At 40.4% G+C, this 17621-nt stretch overlaps 1 non-coding gene across 1 annotated transcript; it reads left to right on the top strand.

Moving 5' to 3' along the window:
• Positions 1-13983: 13983 nt before the first annotated feature.
• On the top strand, positions 13984-14090 carry LOC141653974 (small nucleolar RNA R71). Its single transcript, XR_012547559.1, has one exon. It is a non-coding gene; the product is annotated as a small nucleolar RNA R71 (small nucleolar RNA).
• The last annotated feature ends 3531 nt before the right edge of the window (positions 14091-17621 follow it).

Below are 17621 nucleotides of genomic sequence, written 5' to 3' on the forward strand. Positions count from 1 at the left end.
CCAGAAGAGACAATTCAAAATGGTGCGAATTTCACATGGATATTGGACACACCACGAATGATTGTTTCACCCTGAGGAAGGAAGTGGCCTACCTGCTAAAATCAGGATACTTGAAAGACCTGATCAAGACGAAAGGCAGGAACGCAAACCAGGATAAAGAGAATCAGGAGCATAAGCAGGATCGTAGTCTCCCTCCACCACCACCAATCTATGAAGTAAAATTCATATATGGCGGTTCGGAGATTGGCGGCCTGACAAGTTCAGCAGCAAAGAAGATAGCCAGGATGCCAAGGATTGTGTCACCCTGCAAGCCGGATCATGTCCCAACAATCACTTTCAATGATTGTGACCTAGTGCGCATCCCTGATGGTCATCATGATGGCCTGGTAATTTCCATGCAGATCGGAACAGCCACAGTAAGAAGGATCCTGGTAGACGGAGGCATCTCAGTGAACCTGATCATGCTTGACGTACTGAAAGCCATGAAGATCAACGAGGACCAAATCATCAAAAAATCCAGCATCCTAGTAGGGTTAAGTGGCGAAACTAGGAGTACCCTAGGAGAAATCCACCTCCCAACTTATGTGGAAGGAGTCTCATCTTATGAGAAATTTGGAGTCCTTGACTGCCTGTCATCCTACAACGCTATCCTGGGCAGGCCCTGGATTCATAATGTCAAGGCCGTACCGTCGACCTATCACTAGTGCATCAAGATACCGACAGACTGGGGCATAGCCACAATCAAAAGGGATCACAAGACAGCCCAGGAATGCTACACGCAGCCTTGAAGCCTTCAAGGCGGGTAAGTCCTGGCATAGCAATTACAAGTACCCTGTCAGGAGCACTTATGTGGCACCTCCCAGAATGGAAACAGATCAGGTAATCCTAGACCCTGAGTACCCTGACAGGTATGTTTTAATAAGATCTGACGCACCAGATAGTGTCAGGCCTGAACTGGTAAAGTTCCTTAAAAATAAATCATCTTGGTTTGCTTGGTCACATTTTGATATGACTGGAATTAGCGCTGATATAATTACTCATAAGCTCAATGTTGACCTATCTTTTAAGCCTGTACAACAGAAAAGGCGGAAATTTGCAGCTGAAAGAAATACTATTATTAACGAGGAAGTAGAAAAACTCTTGGATATGGGGATGATCAGGGAAGTAATGTACCCTGAGTGACTGGCTAACGTAGTTGTTGTGCAGAAAAAGAATGGAAAGTGGAGAGTCTGTGTAGACTACACTGAACTGAACAAAGCCTGTCCTAAAGATCCATTCCCCCTGCCTCATATTGATGCCATGGTAGACGCAACAGAAGGCACGAGATGCTGACATTCATGGATGCTTCTAGTGGATTCAATCAAATAAAGATGCACCTTACCCGACCCGGGGAAAGCTTTGCATTCATTACAGACCGAGGCATATACTTTTACACTGCCATGCCTTTCGGCCTGAAGAATGCAGGGGCAACGTACCAGCGCTTGGTCAACATGATGTTTAAAGACCAAATAGGTGACATCATGGAATACATAGACGACATGGTGGTGAAATACAAAAATGCAGAAGATCATGTGAAGCATATAGAAATAGCATTTGAGATATTAGAAAAATACAACATGAAGCTAAACTCTGCAAAATGCCACTTTGGAGTCTCTGCAGGCAAATTTCTTGGATATATGCTCACAAAGAGAGGCATAGAAGCTAGCCCTGAACAGATAAAGGCTATCCTGGAACTACAGTCACCCAAATCTGTCAAGGATATCCAGAAATTGACAGGTAGGTAGCGCCCGAACCGTTTCATATCAAGATCCTCTGAGAGATGCAAAACATTCTATAACCTCCTCAGAAAGAATAAACAGTTCTAGTGGACGGATGAACATGAGACAGCTTTTCAGGATCTAAAATCCTACTTATCATCTCCACCCTTATTGGCTAAGCCAGAGAAGGGAGAGCCTTTATCAGTATACCTATCTGTCACCGACATGGCAGTCAGCGCAGTCCTGGTGAAAGAACAGGACGGTCAGCAACATCCAGTCTACTATGGAAGTAAAAGCCTGTTAGATGCTGAGTTGAGGTATGGACTACTTGAAAAATATGTCTTAGCTTTAATTATGTCATGTACTAAATTGCGACCTTATTTTGAAAGTCACCCCATTATAGTCAGGACCAATTTACCCATAAAATCATCTGCGTAAGCTGAACTTTCAGCGGGATGGCCAAATGGTCGTCTGATTAGCACATACGACATCTCCTTTGAACCCGGGCGCCGATCAAATCGCATGCCCTAGCGATTTTTGTGGTCGACTTTAGCCCTAACCCGGAACCAGGCACGATAAAAGAGGTCAACCTACTAGAAAATAAAACCCTGGACCAAGAATGGACCCTATTCATAAATGGGGCATCCAACGCCAGGGGAACAGGGTTAGGACTAGTACTTAAATCGCCCCAGGGAGATATGATAGCACATGCTGTAAGTCGTGAGTTCAAAGCCACGAACAACGAAGCGAGAATATGAAGCCCGATAGCGAGGCTTAAAGGTATGTCTAGACCTCGGTGTTCAAAACCTAAAGGTAAAAACCGATTCACTCTTAATTGCTAATCAAATAAAGGGAATTTATACGGCTAAGGATGCAAAAATGATTTCGTATTTAGAATATGCAAAAACTCATCGCTAAATTTGCTTTATTTGACATAGATCAAATATCAAGAGACACGAATACCCAGCCGATACTCGCCAGCCCTAGGTTCAAATTTCACCCCCACTTTTTCGACAAAATACCAATTGTGCACTTATTAGAGCCCATCGAAAAACTCGAACAAGTCGATCCTGTCAATCAGACAATAACTCTTGGACTAAACCCTATTATGATTGGTTTTTCCGAGGAATACCGCCTCGGGGTAGACATGAGGCAAGGGCTTTAAAATCGAGCTTCAACTTATGCTATCATCAATAACACTGTTCAAGAGATCGCAGTGAACCCTACCTAAGATGCTTGGAGCCCGACGAAGCCAAACTAGTACTTCAAGAAATACACGATGGACACAGTGGCAACCACAAAGGAGGAAAGAGCCCGACAAGCAAAGTTCTCGTGACAAAGCACTCTTTGGCCTACACTGAGGGCTTACTGCCTGGAATACTCTTCAAAATGCGAAGCCTGCCAAATTCATGCACCAATCATACATCAGCCATCTGAACTCCTCCATTCAATCTTCGCGCCCTGGCCATTCATAAAGTGGGGAATGAATATTGTGGAAAAACTGCACGTAGCTCTAGGACAAAAAGTATTCATGTTAGCTATGACTGATTACTTCTCCAAATGGATTGAGGCTGACTCTTTCAGGCAAGTAACTGAAAAATACGTAATATCCTTCATCAGGACAAACATCATTTGCAGATATGGAGTCCTATCAGAAATAGTATGCGATAATGGAACTCAATTTGTGGGGAAAAGGACCCAAGCATTTTGCCAAGAATGGAATATCAACCTGGTAACTTCAACCCCTGGATATCCAAAAGCCAATGGCCAGGCCGAATCAAGCAATAAGGTAGTCATAAGCTGCCTAAAAAAGAAGCTAAAAAGAAGACGAGGAAGATGGGCTGAAGAACTTCCATTAGTACTAGGGCAGAAAGGACAACTCCAAAAACTGCAACAGGCCAAACACCTTACTCCCTGGTGTATGGGTGTGAAGCTGTCATTCCTGCGGAAGTACGAGTACCAACATCCAGATGCAGCCTGAACAATGTTGAAGCAAACAAAGACCTAATGCAAGACAACTTGGTCCTAACAAAAAAATTAAGAGACGCTGCCAAAATCAGGATGGCATCCTAACAACAAGCAGTCGCTAGGACTTACAATAAAAACGTCAGGATCAGGGTGTTTAAAGAAGGAGACCTTGTCCTACGCAAGGTATTTCCAAATAAAAAAGAAAAATCAGCAGGCAAACTGGCTCCCAAATGGGAAGGCCCTTACTTAGTCGATTCAATCGTTGGACAAGGAGCATACATGCTCCAAACGCTAGAAGGGGAAATGATCCCAAGATCCTGGAATGTAACTCATTTAAAATTATTCCATATGTAAAGATCAAATCAGGCTACAATCAGGTATAAATTCAATCACTAATCAACCTGACGTGCTACGTGATGAACTACATGTTTTACATGCCTTGTCTGTATTTTATATCTGTTCAACTAACCTATTTATTTACTTCTTTAATCCTGAACAATTATACATGATAAAAGATTATATGCATAAATATTCAAGATTGAGGGCTACTCTACTATATATTTCTGAAACAAAAATTCTGCACTTGACTGTGCCTAACGAGTTGGTAACCGCCACCAGATACAGTAAAAAGTCAGGACCAATCAGGGATGAAATAATTGCCTGACCTGACTAGGTTTACTGCCACGGATTACAACCGGCTGGACGCAGCAAGACAGATGTAAGGGTGTTCTCTCCCAAACACTTAGTCTAAAATGCCCTCTTGACAGGCCGAATACCAAGCCCTCCCGGCTAGGCGGGGACATAAGCCCTCCCGACGGGCCGTTTTCCCACCCCTTCAACCATTATAGAAAAAAACTATACTTGGTTGAATTACTCATGAATAACAAAATAAAACGAAAATGATGTGCAGGTTATTCAAACAAAATGTTTGACAGACCCAACAGGATGAAACTCACAAACCAAGCAAAGTCAAAAGCAAAATCAGCCAAAAGAAGGCCACCATGCCTATATTAATAAAAACCTTTACCCCCTGGGGCAAAGGTGCCAAAATATTCATAAAGGCCAGGGATAGTCTCCCTGACCCAAGACAGGAAAAGAAAAATATTGTTTGTCCAGGGACATCCCTCCTGGATGGGCCAAAATACCAACTGAAAAAATAAATTACTGCTTCTCCTTAGAAACAAGACCAACATCAACAACCTCGCTCCCTACTCTTAGCCGGATCGGCGTCAACATCCTGCTCCCATGGAGAGTCGACCTCCTGTTCATTTTCCATATTATGCAGGTCGGGATACTTTGAAGCGGCGAAAGCCATCTCGACCAGGTGGTTCCATTTCGCCCGGCCTCTCGACAGATCCGACATAGCAGCCGCCCTTCCCTTATATAGAAGTAAAGGGAAGCATCATCTAGCTTAAACTCCAAATCATCCCTCTCTTGGGTGAGCTCCTCATTTCTGTTCAAGGCCTCCTGCAACAACCGCTTGCTCGAAACTGCCTCAGTCTTAGCAGCATCTCTCTTAGCCTGCACCCTTGTCAAGTCAGCAGCTTTAGCAGCCAGGTCAGCTCGTGCAAAATCCAGCTCAGACTTCAACCTATCATAATTTGATCTCATCAGATCAATCCTGGCTACCAAAGAGGTAGCCTGATAGGCATAATGGAGACAGGTCGCAGCGTCCTGACCAAAAACATAGAGAAAAGTATGAGTAATATACCCCAATAATAAAAACTGCTCAAACGAAACACACATAAAAATTGTTCCAGCCTACCTCCCTTATGGCAGCCAAGGCACCGGCCAAGAGGCTGACTGAATGATCCACCGAAGAAACTGCCTGAGTAGCAGTCTCAACAGGGTCAAGGGTGAGCATGACATCTGGTTTAGAAGCAGCGTAGTCCCTAATCTTCACCCTAGCAGCCTCCATATTGTCCACCCTGGCTCTCACTTCCCTGACCGGAGCAGAAATATCAATGATACGGTCGTTATGTACCAAAAATAAATACCTAAATATAACTAACAGAAGCTAGCAATAAGTAGGGTCGATCTCCACAGGGAGGCGGTTTACTATCTACTTGTCTATTTGGTCTGTCTAATGTCACAAGTTGGGGGTTTTGATTGTTTTGACTAGACTAAAGAGATTAAAGCAAGAGGGAAATGAATAAGAGAAAATAATGAAGAAATACAAGGGTAAATCAGATAAAAGAGAGAAATATGTTAGGAATCGGTCTACCGTGGCAGCTACACTATCGGGTCAACTGAGTCGATTAAATTATTGATAAGAAGAGCGGGGTCGTCACCTTTCGGTCCTTAAACCTACGATTATACCCTTTCGGTCTCTAATCTCCCTAGGGTCTCCCTAACTTAGCTTTCGCCCTAATTAGGTATCACCTATTGTAATTAAGCAAGCCTTCCCTTCTAATCTTTCGATCCAGGTCGGGGATAACTAAATAAATCGGTCTCCTGCATGCATTCATTCAACCTAATCACAATTATATTGCCTAATACAATTCTTGTCGCAAAACTAATCTAATCATGTCGATCCTAACATATTCCTACCACGGTTTCCCTAGTCCTAACATATTAAAGGAATTAGCTACGCATGGCTCGGGATACTATACTAGCAATTGCTAATCTAATAACATAAGACATGGCAACTAAATAGAGAAATAATAAAAGCAATAAAGAAACAAGGAAGAATAAAAGGGAAGAAAAAGTTACAGAGTAAGGATTCGGAGAATAGAAAGTAACATTCAACAGTGGAAAAGTAACGTGCGGTCCAGAAACCGAGAGAGTGAGAGGTCTTACAAATGACGTCTTACTCTCCTATTTATAAGAAAATAGGAATTATTTAACCTAATGACGGAAATAAACTAAAAAGCCCAGCTCGTAAGAGAATCCACTCGATCGAGTGGTTTTAAACTACTCGATCGAGCAAACTCAGGCTCAAACCGTTCTATCGACCAAAAGATTCACTCGATCGACTAAACACTAATATGGAATTGTTCGATCGACCATATAAAGTGCTCGATCGACTTATTACTTAACCTAAAACCACTCGATCGACCAGTTAAGTACTCGATCGAGTGCTTCTTGACTTCAGCAGCTACAAAATCTCGTTAGTTTGACTTTGACTTGTCCTTTTAGCTCCCGAAACAGCTTCACACATCCCAAGAACGCTATAATTCCGCTCCAAATTCACTCTTCCTCCAAATGCATGCAAAACGGACGATAAAAGGCTCGATTTCACTACTTTTGGGTTCATTCCTGCAAATAAGACAAAATAACCCAAAGTAGCATATTCGGGGCATTTCGTAGCATAAAACTATGATAATAACATAGAAATACGTGCATAAAAAGGGCTAAAAAGACTATATAAAATGCACGTATCAATCAACATCCTCAATTTTCCTTTTTTGGGTCTTGAACTTGTTTTCAAAAGGGCAGCAGTACAATGATGATTTTGCAAAGATCGATTGAGTCAAATCAATAACAGGCTCAGCATCCCCGCTCCCCTGGGAACCTTCTTCCTTGATCTTAGACAGCCTGGCCGAAAGGTCAGCCATGCCAAACCTGGCAAGGCGGATAGATGACCTGGTGGCTACAACGCGAAATACTATATTAGCAATATAAACCAAACATTATCAGGAAGCTAAAGTAAAAAGAAAAGAAAGACTAAGATAGACTTACTGCCTAAGGTAGTAGCACTAGCAGCCCCTGAAGGTTTAGCCGCCCGGGCAAAGACACCAAGACCTTCACCTTCAAGCAGCGAGGAAGGTGACCAACCCCACAACAGAGAGGCCAAGACCTCTCCAAAGGAGGAATAGCAAGGAAAGCAGAAATATTGGGAGTAGGATACTCAGTTTCAGTGACCCAATCATCAACTGCACACGTGAGAGGTATGACTTATTATAAATTTCATTTTATTTTCCACTAACAAGTAAAATATGCAGGGCAAAGAGAGAAACCAAAAGACTCACCAGCAACGCAAGCCTCATGATTTAAATACGCCAAGTCAGGACCCACAGAATTGGTCCTGATAAACATGTACCCAGCAGCCCAGCCTTTATCATGGCCGCTGTCCAAGTTGCTCAAAAGAAGAGTAGTAGACGCCCTGACCTTAAAACTTATACGGCCAGGACTATTTGTTTTAACACCATTGATATCGTCGTAGAGTACCAAAGATAAATTTATAATTTCCAAACTACTACTATAGATAGCGGCAGTCAAGGTCGAACCACAGAGAGGTGATGCAATGAATAGTTGTCCGATTTTAATCTTAAAGTAACAAATGCGTGGGGGTTTGTTTTGAATAGTTCTATAACTAAAGGCAATCAAATTAAAACTAAACTAAGGCAAATAAATGAATGCTAAAAGAAACTGGATGAAATCAAATATTTAAAGGGATGCTAAGATGGTCGGTTCACTGTAGTTTCGGCGGTAGTATACTAGGTAAGTCTGAAATAATCACGTGAGATGGGAAAATAAGAAGTCCACCCGGTCCATTCTTAACAGGTAGCATCTTTCGATCTAGCTACGGGTCCCTAATATCACTAATGCTGACTCTCGTCCTGAAAAGTGATTTAAATGCCTAAATTAACTTATCTCTCGATCTTATTAATTTAGTCATCTTAATTAAGTAGTCTATTTCCCTCCCCTATCTCTCGATCTTATCGGGTCGGTAAATTCCTAAGCATTCAACTAGTCGCATGCACTCGATTCGTCAAATATAGCAATTAAATTAAACAAGACGAAAATGATCTAACGTGAGCCAGTCGATCGACCATGGTGCGATTTAGGTCTTCCTATTTTATGCCGCCTACACTACAGGTCCCCTACATCCTAGCACAAGGTATTTAGCTAGACATATTGGTGATAATACTAACAGTAAAATTGATAAACAATGCAGATGATTTCATAATTTAATTAACTAAACAAATAATTAACATGAAACGATAAATTGGCTTTGGGATCCTATCTAGAAATTCTAAACTACGGAAGAATTAAAGCAATGAAATTGAACAAAAAAATAGAAGAATACCGTATTTAAGAATCAAGAGGAAAGAACCAAAGCTTAATGCGAAAAGTAAATTTTATTTGAAAACTAAACTAAACTAATGAAAACTGAGTTGTATGTTAAGAACTCAATGAAAAAACTGGATGATAGATGCTGAGGAAGAGTTACGTTATATAGGAATTATCACGTAACCTAATCCTCATAACCTAATTACAATGGGCTTCCTAATTCTCGTCCTTTTAATTTCCGCATCAACTCGTGGAGTGGTCGATGGACCACTGAGGCCAGTCGATCGACTGAGTATCGCTGAACAGTAACTTCTGATCTCATTAAGGAATCGCGCGCTGGTCGATCGACTGAAAACACGAGTCTATCGACTGCTTCATCAGGTAGTTGCTCCAAAAGCTTCGTAAATTCGTCTTTCGGGCCTCGATACGCGCACCAAGTTCGCTTCCCGAGTAAATACTTCATGTCAAATAATATGCCAAGTACTCGGGGACGGATTCGGCTTGATTTCCGCTGAATTCTTCTCATTTCTGCAATATTATACAAAAACACGAAAGTAGACGGAAATGGGAAAATAGTAGCATAAACTACATATTTGAGCTCTGAAATGCGTGTAAAATAGGGTGTAAAAGAACATATTTAGGACACGCATCAAACTTCCCCATACCAAACCCTTGCTTGTCCCCAAGCAAGAACTAGACTCGATCCTAAAACCTAATGGAACGAGTTCAATCTCAGAGCGAAATGCAAACCGTAAAGCCTAAACTAGTTTAATGCTAGAAATCAACAATCAATTAGCAATATGAATCATGCAAACGAATTATGAAGTCGTCAAAAATCACGAACAAATCAACTATAGAGACTTATCATCATGGACTCTCACGGGCCGCTCATATCACACATAAGCACAGGTGAATATATGTAAAAGATAGAAAGAATTCATTTTGTAGTGACACTCACCTAACTACGACCTATAAGAACATGCCTGCAATCTAATATGAAAATAATCTCTACAACCGTACATATGCATTCCAACCAAACAAATGACCATGACACATGCCGAGGTAAATATGGATATGTGAGGCTATGGGCAGGAAGGGCTAAGATAAATTTGGATAAAAACAGAGTTAAAAGCCAAACTAGTAACTAAGGGAACCAAATTAATAACAACATCCAACTTCTTGCTCAAGATTAAATCGATGAAACGGTGCTATAACTAGCACTAAACTCACAACCCAACAACAAGTAAACTCCCCAACAATTAGAAATAATACATGGGAGTACAAAATCACCAACTCATAACAATTGCAACATGTGATTTTTTGAATTTTTTTTTTCTGCTGCAGTACTCAGTCGATCGACCACTCAGGCCAGTCGATTGACTGACCTCTTTTTTTTTTCGAACTCTTTTTCCTTTTTTTTTCTTCTTTTTCTTTTCTTTACCTTTTCATCTTCCCACATCATCTCAAAATGAGCATTAGCCACCAAAAATGAAATAACAATCTCGAGAACATAAACTACTAGCTTGACAAGGGCAGGCTAAATGTAGGATGTAGTAACGGGACAAAAAGGCTATTTTTGGCAGTGTAGAGCTTATGGGCAAAATGAATAAGGGGGCGACCTCTTCCACATGTGTCAACTAACCACGAACCGAATGCATACAGGTATTAAGTAGATAAAGTTCATATTTATGCAAATTTATGTAACATGTCTCACAAGGAGTAACTACTCACAATCCTAGATAAACTGGTCATGAATGACACCAGTTATAGGCTCTAAATCTCAGAAAATGATGTAGTTTGCCAATAATCTAAGTCAAGTCTAAAGTTCAGCAAGAAATTTAATGAAAACTCGTAGACTATGCAAATGATTCTACTAATAACATGCCAATTAAGCACGGCTTAGGAATAAACAGATGAAAATGCAATGTCATCATTGAAATACTACCGTTCCGACTCGACCTACATGCTAAAATAAACGTGCAATTTTTGAATTTTTTGAAAATTTTTCAAATTTTTTTTTGAATTTTTGTATATAAGAGGAAAATAAACAACAATGCATTTCAAAAATGTAAACGTGAGTACAAAACAGAATGGACGCAACGCAAAACCCTTCCCCAAACCAAATCACACAATGTCCCCATTGTGCAAAATTATGTAATGAAATAAAAAGGACATGGGAATTTGCGATAAATTAACTAAATAAGACATGAAGAGGAACTCGGAAACTCACAAGACTTTAAGCACAGAAGGAAACCTCCCCAAACCAGCGTGAGATAGGAGGTTTCAGTAGCCAGCAGTGCTACCATAGGTACCTGAAAAGAGATAAAAGTACCGCGTGTAATTCCGAGAAAATAATTTACGAAACGCAAAATTATGTGCAAAATAAGAAAATGGAAGAAAACAGAAATAAATCCGAGAATAAAGTAGAGAAAAGACTCCCTCAACTCCGCAAATCGACCAAACACAGCAGGGGAATGATCGAAAACAGGTACAACAGCGAACATGGTCGATCGACCATGGCATCCAGTCGATCGACCATGATGACATGAACAGAAGCTCCTGTAGCTGTAGCAGTCAGTCGATCGACCACTCAGGCCAGTCGATCGACTGAGAAACCTGCTGCAAGTTTATGATTTCTTCGATTTAACTCAATAAATTGAGCTAATATGGTCTATGAACCTGCAAAAACACATAATAACGCGCCCAAAATTGCGCAAAACCCAAAGTAAAAGTTTAAAATCTTTAAATCCTAAGCAAACTTATTAAAGCGAAGTCTCGCGCAAACCAAAACAATAAAAAAGTCTAACAAAAGCAATAAAATGTTTTTTTTAGAAAATTCTTAATCAACTAATAGTTGATCAAGAATGGCCACGAAATGGCCCACTTGCTCGGCTTCTGACTATAAGAAGTAGCCTCTACAGTGCTCATCTTCTCAGCTGCACTCCTATCAATTCCAATATCCGCAGAACTCAACGGATCAACTTCTCTAACATCGTCCCAATCAATGACCTCGTCTGGCTCATCAAAATCCAAATCGGACTCCGTCACCTTGACTGGCTCCTCATCAGGCTCCTCATCAGTGCCATAGCTAAGACATCCTAGACCGCCTCTTTGAACGATTGGCTCCTTCACAGCTGGAGCAACGAACGGCTCTAACTTCCCCAAACCATTTCCTGCAATATCTAAAACAGAAGAATCTTCCTCCAATTTGCTCCCAATCAGGGGCGGAGGTGTTATAACAGGAGTAGGCATAGGAACATGCATATCAGAAAGCACAAAATAAGATTTCTTCTCAGAAATCGTATTACAAGTGACTGACCACATAGGATATTTCTTCTTAGCTGTTTGGGAAAAAACAATGGACTGTTTCCCTACTTTAAAGGTCAATGTCCCTGAGCCAACATCTATAACTGCACCAGCAGTGTGTGGAAATGGTCGACCCAAAATGATAGGAATGTGAGCATCCTCGGGTATATCTAGTACAACGAAGTCAACTGGGAAAAAGAACTTTCTTATTTGCACAAGAATATCCTCTAAGACTCCTATGGGCTGGACCGGAGAGCGATCAGCCATCTGTACTGTTATGTTAGTAACTGCAAACCTAGTCAATTTCAATTTCTTAGCAAGACTCAAAGGCATAACACTAATACTGGCCCCTAGATCACACAAGGCCTTCTCAATAGAAAAGGTGCCAATATTACATGGGACTGAAAAACTATCTGGGTCTGCTAGCTTATGAGGGGTAATATGATTCAAATAAGAACATGACTCCTCAGTTAGTGCAATAGATTGCATAGTGTCAAGTGACTTCTTTTTAGACAAAAGCTGCTTCATAAATTTCGTGTAAGCAGGTACTTGATTAACTAATTCAAGAAAAGGAACTTGCACATTTAAACTACGAATAACATTTTCAAATTTGTTAAACGATACCTGTTCCTTTGTCGGCACCAATCTCTCTGGATAAGGGGCTGTAAGAAGTAACTTAGCCCTTTCCTCTAGGTCTCTCATACCGGCGTCAGTGGACTTAGGCTGAAAATCCACTACTTTGTCCTTGTTGTAGCTCGAACCTTCTTCAGACCGTCTCAAGAATGAACCATTAATCGTCATTGGGTCATACTTTGGAACCGAATGACCCATCAAAGCATTTGGATCTTGCCTCAATAATTTCGGACTTGTCGTACCCCGAAACAAGTGGTCCCTCAAGTTATCTGGCATTGGAGGACGAAAAGGTTCATGATCAGCAGTATCCCCAGTCGATCGACCATGTTGGTCAGTCGATCGACTGACTTCCTCGAACGGAAGTCAGATCTTGTTTGCGGATCGGTCGATCGACCGGGTATGTCAGTCGATCGACTGATATACCTGCTGATCGTCTTTTTCTTGCTACTCTTCACTATGGCCTTTTTCTTGCTCGGTTCCGCCTCATATTTTTCAGTGACATCTTCGACCATAGCGGGCCCATCAAGGGTAGACCCACTCCTCAAAGTGATAGTATTTAGGGTCTCTTTTTGATCCGACTGCGACGGTAATTGCCCCGGAGCTCGAGTTGCACTTTTGCTTGCCAGTTGGGCAATTTGACTCTCCAACATTTTTGTAGAAGTCTCTCTAGCTTGAGACTCCTTTTGCAGCAAACCCGACAGATTTTGAACCATGTTTTTAACTCGTAAATGTCGAACTTTGAAATTGCTCTTCTTTGAGGCACATTGGGAGGCTTTTGAAATTGCCGCTTGCTTATGAGGGGCACATAATTCTGCTGCTGCTGCGGTGGTGGACCCGGATTAAGGGCATTCTGGTTAGTCCATCTCAAATTGGGGTGGACATTAGAGGGATCGGGATAAGTGCCAGTTTGCCTATAATGTTGAAAGGCAGCACATATTTCATTCGAACTGGTACAAAATTCCGAAACATGTCCCTCTGCACCACATCTTTTGCATGTAAAGGGACCGTCTAAAACTGCATTAACTTTATATATACCTCCCTTTTGAGATCCCCCAAAATCTATCTTGTCAAATCTCGCAGTAAGGGCTTCTATTGCAGCTACAGCAGGAGATTCGGCCGATCTTCTCTGATTTCCTCTAGAATTCCCATCTCAGCTTTATGGATGGCAATGTCATCAATGATTTTCCACCCCTTTGTCTCACCGCTATTTTCATGAAATCTCCCATTAGTTGCAGCATCTAGGATAGCTCTTTGATCGTCATAAAGACCATTGTAGAATTGGTTGCACAGAAACCACTTCTCAAACCCATGGTGCGGAATGGTTCGCACTAGTCCCTTGAAACGGACCCATGCCTCATGAAAACCTTCATCAGGACCTTGTTTAAAACTTGTGATCTGAGCTCTAATCGCATTAGTCTTCGAGGCAGAGAAATATTTCTTGTAAAATGCTAGGGCCAGCGAATTCCAATCAGTAATCCCGTTAGCAGCTCGATCCAAATCTCGGTACCATTCCCTTGCAGCATCACGAAGCGAGAATATGAACATCGTCTCCTTCACCGGTCCGGGTCACACTGCTTTGGTGGGGGTATGGAACAGCAGTAGTCAATGAATGTCTCCATATATTTAGCTGCATCTTCATTTGCAGCTCCCCCAAATTGGTTTCTCTCAACCAAGTTAATATAAGACGGTTTTGGCCCGAATTTCCTTTCCGTCCCGGCTGGCAACGCGAATCCCTTATAGAGATTCTCAGCTTTTGGCTCGGAGTGACTGGTTATACTTGCTTCTTCAGCCATATCTGGAGATGTAACGGTCTCAGCTGAGGAAGTAGAAACAGGAGATGAAGGTGGATCCTCCTCAAATAGCTCGTTCTCGTAATAACTGGACAGAGTACTCAGCTCTTCCTCTGTCGGCAATACTCTAGATGATCGCCTCAACTCGCGCAAAGTCCTTTCGATCTCAGGATCTAACGGTCTCAATTCACCAGCCTGTGACCTGCGCATAAGAGGAAACTACAAGTAGAATATGAGAAAATTTTAAGGAACAGATGTCCCTTAAACTAAGAAAAAGACTAAAATAAAAACAACTAAAAATTAAACAATTGGCTCCCCGGCAACGGCACCAAAATTTGATATCGTCGTAGAGTACCAAAGATAAATTTATAATTTCCAAACTACTACAATGGATAGCGGCAGTCAGGGTCGAACCACAGAGAGGCGATGCAATTAATAGTTGTCCGATTTTAGTCTTAAAGTAACAAATGTGTGGGGGTTTGTTTTGAATAGTTCTATAACTAAAGGCAATCAAATTAAAACTAAACTAAGGCAAATAAATGAATGCTAAAAGAAACTGGATGAAATCAAATATTTAAAGGGATGCTAAGATGGTCGGTTCACTGTAGTTTCGGCGGCAGTATACTAGGTAAGTCTGAAATAATCACGTGAGATGGGAAAATAAGAAGTCCTCCCGGTCCATTCTTAACAGGTAGCATCTTTCGATCTAGCTACGGGTCCCTAATATCACTAATGCTGACTCTCGTCCTGAAAAGTGATTTAAATGCCTAAATTAACTTATCTTTCGATCTTGTTAATTTAGTCGTCTTAATTAAGTAGTCTATTTACCTCCCCTATCTCTCGATCTTATCGGGTCGGTAAATTCCTAAGCATTCAACTAGTCACGTGCACTCGATTCGTCAAATATAGCAATTAAATTAAACAAGACGAAACTGATCTCACGTGAGCCAGTCGATCGACCATGGCGCGATTTAGGTCTTCCTATTTTATGCCGCCTACACTACAGGTCCCCTACATCCTAGCACAAGGTATTTAGCTAGACATATTGGTGATAATACTAACAGTAAAATTGATAAACAAAGCAGATGATTTCATAATTGAATTAACTAAACAAATAATTAACATGAAACGATAAATTGGCTTTGAGATCCTATTTAGCAATTCTAAACTACGGAAGAATTAAAGCAGTGAAATTGAACAAAGAAACAGAAGAATACCGTACGAAGAACTGAAGAGGAAAGAACCAAAGCTTAATGCGAAAAGTAAATTTTATTGACGAAAACTAAACTAAACTAATGAAAAGTGAATTGTATGTTAAGAACTCAATGAAAAAACTGGATGATAGATGCTGAGGAAGAGTTACGTTATATAGGAATTATCACGTAACCTAATCCTCATAACCTAATTACAATGGGCTTCCTAATTCTCGTCCTTTTAATTTACGCATCAACTCGTGGAGTGGTCGATCGACCACTGAGGCCAGTCGATCGACTGAGTATCGCTGAACAGTAACTTCTGATCTCATTAAGGAATCGCGCGCTGGTCGATCGACTGAAAACACCAGTCTATCGACTGCTTGATCAGGTAGTTGCTCCAAAAGTTTCGTAAATTCGTCTTTCAGACCTCGATACGCGCACCAAGTTCGCTTCCCGAGTAAATACTTCATGTCAAATAATATGCCAAGTACTCGGGGACGGATTCGGCTTGATTTCCGCTGAATTCTTCTCATTTCTGCAATATTATACAAAAATACGAAAGTAGACGGAAATGGGAAAATAGTAGCATAAACTACATATTTGAGCTCTTAAATGCGTGTAAAATAGGGTGTAAAACAACATATTTAGGACACGCATCAAGCATAACAAGCCTTCAAATCATCAAGAGAAAAAGAAATATTGTGTTTTTTACAGAGATTCTCAATAGAACACACAACCTGCCACACCATTGGCATTAAATGATAGGATGGAACACCCATCTCCTTAATAACCTCAACCATAAGAGGAGAAAAAGGTGTTGGAGCTTGTGTCCTCCACAAATTAGTGTGATAACATTTATAAATCTCTTATAGGTTCACAAGGGTATACTTCGTATTTTATCAGTTGATTAACGATTACCTAATAACGGTTGGCTTGCTAGAAAGTTTGATGTTATTATCATACTGATGGCGGTGATCAACTGGTCCCTAAAAGTCACACCTAAAGGATGTGTTTGAGAGATGTGATTGTATGAAAATATAATCACATTGATGCCTTATATGACTAAACAGTTAGTCAATGTGTTGATGAGACGATTATTTAATGCTGATTAAATAATATAAGGTGAGACGAATTAACTGTCAATTCGTAAATTGAATATAATAAGTTATATTTAACTAATGTATATAATGTTAGCTTGGACGAATTAATATGTTAATTCATAATTAAATGTAATCGGTTATATTTAATTAGCTAATTATAAATATGCGATATTTATAGTTAAAGTATATATTATACAATATTGTCATAATAAATTATTATCGACCGGTATTAATAACTCGACTGCAAGCTGTTGTAAGTAGACTGATTAATACGGAATAAATTAAAATGACAATTTATAAATTATGCACTTTATATACATTTTGTAAACTACCAAAAATAAGTGGATTTAATCATCTTATTTTGGTAGGTGGTATTACCGAAATTAAGAGAAATTATCCTCTTAATTTCGGTGAATGGGCCGGAAAAATAAAAAGAAAAAAATCGACCCTCATCACTCCTTATACACGGTTTAAAGGGAGTGAAGGGTAGAATTTTCTAACCTAATTTTTCTAACTCATTCTTGCCTCTCATCTAAAACACAAAAACCGGAAACCCTAAGCAATTTTACAGAAAATTTAGGGATCGATTCTAGCAAGAAGCAAGGGCATATCTCATATCGTTTTGGATGCAACTGATAGGTGAATATCATTGCGATATTGTTCTTAGGCCGATTTTTCTAGGACCGAAGGTTGTTTCTTCATTCTCTACTTTTGTTTATGCGATTTATTTTATGACTAGTTATCAACACTATATATTCGTTATAATCCTTAAAGTTAAAGGGATGCATACAGATAAATCCCACAAGTGGTATCAGAGCGAAGGCCACGAATTTTATTTTGATGATTTTCATAAAA

Source organism: Silene latifolia, chromosome 4, assembly GCF_048544455.1.
Source record: "Silene latifolia isolate original U9 population chromosome 4, ASM4854445v1, whole genome shotgun sequence".
Lineage (NCBI taxonomy): Eukaryota > Viridiplantae > Streptophyta > Magnoliopsida > Caryophyllales > Caryophyllaceae > Silene > Silene latifolia.